This window comes from Lycium barbarum, chromosome 1 (assembly GCF_019175385.1).
Source record: "Lycium barbarum isolate Lr01 chromosome 1, ASM1917538v2, whole genome shotgun sequence".
Lineage (NCBI taxonomy): Eukaryota > Viridiplantae > Streptophyta > Magnoliopsida > Solanales > Solanaceae > Lycium > Lycium barbarum.
In genome coordinates this window covers 132,037,242-132,042,992 of record NC_083337.1, presented here as the reverse complement: position 1 = coordinate 132,042,992, position 5,751 = coordinate 132,037,242, and positions in this window count along the sequence as shown.

The following is a 5,751-nucleotide window of genomic DNA, read 5'->3' as shown; positions in this document are numbered from 1 at the left end:
TGATCTCCATTTAATAGTATTTTTTCTTTTATGACATTAATCTCTTTTCACATTTATTAGAGTAAGGAAAAAATGAAAAAGTAACTAAATTCTATCTTATTTTAATAAATAATTATTTTAAGTATGTTGTTGTACAATAATTTCATTTGCTCTCACTAATGGGTTGATACGCATGTGGCAATGAATCCATCATTATTGATTTAATTGTTTGATTTGCTAAGCACTTTTTTTAACATTGTTTGTTTTTTTAATATGGGATTCACTTTTTTTTTTAATATTGCTTGATTTTGTTAATATGGGGTCCACTTTTTTTTCCCGTGAGTTTGGATGTGGTGGGTTCCACTTTTTTTCTTCTCTTTTTTTTTTTTTTTTTTTTAATACTGGTTGGTGTTTAATATGGAGCCCAAAATTTTATTTTATTTTTTAATACTGGCTGGTGTTTAATATGGGTCCATGAATAACTTCTATTTTTTAATTTTTAGTAAATATTTTTTGTTTAACTCATTTTACTTGTCATGTTGTTTTTTACACGATTTTTTTAAGGAAACGTCAATTAGAATTATAATTTCACTAATTTACCTTAGTAATTATTTGATCTCCATTTAATAGTATTTTTTCTTTTATGACATTAATCTCTTTTCACATTTATTCGAGTAAGGAAAAAATGAAAAAGTAATTAAATTCTATCTTATTTTAATATATAAGTATTTCAAGTATGTTGCTGTACAATAATTTCATTTGCTCCCACTAATAGGTTGATACGCATGTGGCAATGAATCCATCATTATTGATTTAATTGTTTGATTTTCTAAGCCCTTTTTTTTTAACACTGTTTGTTTTTTAATATGGGATTCACCTTTGTTTTTAATAGTGCTTGATTTTATTAATATGGGGTCCACTTTTTTTTCCCGTGAGTTTGGATGTGGTGGGTTTCACTTTTTTTCTTCTCTCCTTTTTTTTTTAATACTGGTTGGTGTTTAATATGGAGGCCAATTTTTTTTAAATATTAGTTGTTGTTTTTTAATATATATGGGGACCATAATTTTTTTTTTTTTTTAACTTGGAATGACGACAAAAAAGGAGCCAGTTGGACAACGAAAAAGGTGCCCAACCGGCTCTTCTAAATAGTTAGAATGTATGTATGTATATGCCAAAACTGCCTTGGTTAAATTCCAGGAAAAAAGGTACTTAAACTTGCAATGTAAAAAACAGTAGACAGAGATCAAGTAATGCATATGAGACTAACATATAAAGACAACTTAACACCTTGCTATTTCGTTATTTCACATTACCTAAACAGGGGACAAAAATGACCGTTCAATAGGTTGTCACAAGAACAGTGTAGGAAAGGAATATAAGTTGTGTTACATAAATGTAGGCATGGTTTTCAATAAAGAGAAAGACAATAACCAAACAGTTAGCATGGTGTTTAGAAACACTGAAGCTACATTCCCTACACCAAAATCACACATGTTTAAGGACTAAAGCATAAATTCCAACTTTGACACAGGTCATGCCCTTTATACAATCAACTAAGACCAACCCTTGCATTAATCAAGCTTAATTACAAACAGGATCTGACTATGCCACCCCTATATTACCCTCTAGAGTTTAAACAATAGCACACAATGATCAGCTCAACCATCAAAATAAAATAACATCTAGACAGCATATCCTAGAGCAGGTTCAACACATACAACAGCATACCTAGTGAAATCCCACAGTGTGGGGAAATCTCACAGGTTCAACGCATAATGATCTTATTTTAAGTTGATATCCCTACTAACAACTGAGACAACTTCTCGTTAGGTCTCCTATGTCACTTATAATTCAAGATTAATGCAACAGAACAGGTTGTAGCCATATCTAGAGCTATCAGAACACAACAAGCATATGACCAAACACTCTCCATAGCTTAGTTAATATGTCTAACTAGTCCTTTATAATCACCACCCCTCCTCGCCCCCAGCCTCCCTAGAAAAAAAGCAAGATCAAGTCTCATATTCAATCATGGAATAAATTAATGGGCATATCCACTAAAAAAAAAAACATGTCAACCACAAATTAGATAGGCATAGGATGATATAGATGATATTTAAATGTCATTTTTAACAAATATCTCATAAACTAGATCACAACACATGGTGTGCCTATTATGGACAACCCGGACTAACACAAGGACTATACTAACATGACTTGTGTATTTGACTGATCATGAGATTAACAACACACACTGATCAACAAACAATGCACTATATATAATAAAACTTAATCATTCAGCAGATTAAAGCAGAAAACAGCATAACTAAGATAGAACATCTTAACACTACATAAACAATAAACTGAATTATCATAAAGAACACATAGCACACGATAAATATAAAGAAATAAAGAGGAATAAGAAATTACCCTTTTGAGGCACAGCCTTGAAGAGATTGGACCTGGAATCAACTCCAAATGTTCCAAACCAACCAGAACACTCAAGAAAAAGATTTAAAAACTTTAAACTCACTGAAAAAATTTAAAGGTCTCAGGAAGAAGCTAGAACCACAGGTATTTTCAGTGTTTGCAAGCTAAAAAAAATTCTAGATTGCCGGATGCCTTTTTAATGAGAAAACAAGACCCTATTTATAGAATTCCCTGAACCCTTAAAACCCTAAATAATTCGATGTGGGACAATCCTCCAAGTTGGGATTTTTCCTCACAATCTGGTGTTGAAGGGCCAAGATCGGGTCAAACTATACATCAAAGGTCAAGATTCGACTAACAAAAACCCAACTTGAAAAGTTCATCATGAACCAATAGGATCTCAAAATTCAAAATCACAAACAAACAAGAATCATTAAAGGATTACAGTGTTAGACCGTTTAAAAAATGCAATAATAATACGAAAAATCAAATAAATAAGATCGTTAGCACCCCGTTTGGTCGATTCGTGGTGGTAACGGGTGAAAGCATTGAATGATTTGCCTTTTGAGGCCGTGCAAGACTATAGAAAGCAAAAAGCTTCTACCACTTTGCCAAATAGGGCTTCGCTGACGATGAAAGAAAAGGAAGCATATAGAAGCGGCTAGGGTTTCGAGGGGGGAGGGGAGATGGAAAAGAGTGTAGGGGTTGTTTGGACGAGGCAAAAATAAGAAAGGGGCCTTGCCCTTTCTCTTAACTTATCAACTGGGCTGGGTCTGGCCCTTGTTGGGTTGGACTCGGTCCCTTTCTTAAAGGCGAGTGGGGGCAGTCCTATATGTATATATATATATATATATATATATATATATATATATATATATATATATATATATATCACATGTATACTAATGTGCATATATGAGGGAAAAAAATGAAAATTAATGGGTAAGTGACAAAATATAAAAAAAAATAGAAATGAAAATAACAAATAATAAATAAAAAAAATTAAAGGGATTGATTTACTAAATAATTAAATGGGGACTAAATAATTAATTAATTAATTAAGGTCACGACTGATTTCACAAAGCACAGTGGGTCTGCAAGTATGGCTTTAATTGAAATAGAGCAATGAATTTTGTTATTTCCATTATGGCCCTATTTGACTAACTAATTAATTATTTCAATTGTAGTCACAATTATACATGTGATAAGAAAATTAAAAATATATTTATAATTAATTATCTGAATTAATTATAATCAATTTGGGAATTGCCCATATAAAATGGAGTATGCAGAAATGAAATTTTGAGGGGAAAATGATTATTTATTTCAATAAATCAATTTCCTTGAATTAAAAGTGGGGTAATTATTTGCTGATTAATTTATGGTAATTTGCACAATTTAAAAGATAGCTATTTTGCACTACTTCCTGATTGAAATTAGTAAAAAATGCATCGGTAATTGCTGTGAAATAATTTCCAAATGATTTATTATAGAAATTATTTTATCAAACAATAAAGGTAAAGTATTATCTACATAGTTTATAAAATCATCTTGATTTTCCCTATAAAAAAACATATATTCCCTGTTGACACCCAATTTTGTCCCGCCTCTCCTCCGAAATACCTATTTATACTTCTGGTATTTTGAGAAATTTTTTAAAAAAAATGCATTTAAGTTTTACTATAATTATTAGTCTCTTATTAACACCCACGTCGTATTATTCTACTGCAGTTATTATTATCATTATCATTATCATTATTATTATTATTATTATTATTATTATTATTATTATTATTCTTAAAATTATCATTTATTACTAATTGTCATTAATTATTATTATTCTTGTTATTTCCATTATTATTATTATTATTATTATTATTATTGATTACTAATCATTGTTATCAGCGTTATCTTTGTTATTAATTATTAATCATCATTATCATCGTTATGATTAATTATTATCATTATTTTATCAATAATTGTTATTTATTATTATTATTTTCATCATTATTATTTCTTATTCTTATTATCATTATTGTTTTATTATTACCACTATTATTGTTATTATTAATTATTATCATCTTTATTATTATTATTAATTATTATCATTATTCTTATTGTTATTTTTTTGTTATTAATTATCAATATTTGTTATCTACTATTATTATTATATCTATTATTATTTTTTATCAGCATTATCATTATTACCATTATCATTATTGTTATCATTATTAGCAGTATTACTACCGCTATTTGTTTGCTGCTATTATTTAGTATTATTGAAACTTGCATTTCTCAACGTTCTACCAACTTCCGCATACACATCGCATTTATTTCGCACATTTAAATGATAGTGTTTGTTATTAAATATTATTGCACGGTCATTGCAACATCATATAATTTTATTATCCGGATCTTTTATAATTACATATTTCCGTATTAGATGATATTCTGGCACCCTTAATACATCGTTAATTAAAATGGGTCTCTTATTTCAAATTTAGAAGCCAAACTATTTCTTGCACTCGGTCCGTATTTTGATTTATCGGACCCCGAATCAAAGTCCAATTAGCTCCTAAATATTTTGGGCTAGCCCATATTTTTATCTCAATTTTTAGACCAGTCCATGTTTTTAATTCCCTGGCCCAATCTCTTAATACCCAGTCCAAAAATCAACCCAGTCCATAAATGAACCGGGTCCAACCCGCATCAGCTTCAACATAAGGGAAACCCTAGGGTTTCCCTTCATTCTTTTTTCACTCCCTCCGCCGCTTCCTCCTTCTCCCTTTCCCGCCTCCCTCGCCGCCGCTCCCACTTCCCCCCTTTTCCTTCCTTCTTCTCCGCTCCCCACTCACCCTTGTCCCCCACTCCTCTCTCTCTCCCGCTCCTTCCCTTTTTCAAGCGCAAAAAAACAAAAAAAAAGGAAGCAGGCAAAAACCTATAAAGAGGAACCATCGGGGGTTTTTTTGATAAGGGGGAAAGGAGATAGAAGAAGTTTCAAACATCGAACCCCCAAAACTAAGAAGTTTTCAGCCATAGAATTTCTATCGAGTCCATCTTTTTTTTTTATCTTAATTTCTCTGTTTCCGTTTTCGTTCTGTTTAAGTGAGTCGAAACCTTAGAAACGAAGGTTCGACTTCGTTATAGACGAAAATCGCACTTAAAAGGGATCCTGGTATCTTGAGAATTCGAGCGTAGATCGGAGATTCAAAATCCCAATTCGCTGCATCCGAAGCAGGTGATTCTTCTTTCCCTTTCTTGTCTTCATTTTATTTTTCGATTTAGTGGTTCGGTGCTAGTTCAAATATTGCTTTTTATTGGATTTGCGTACATAGTCTGAAT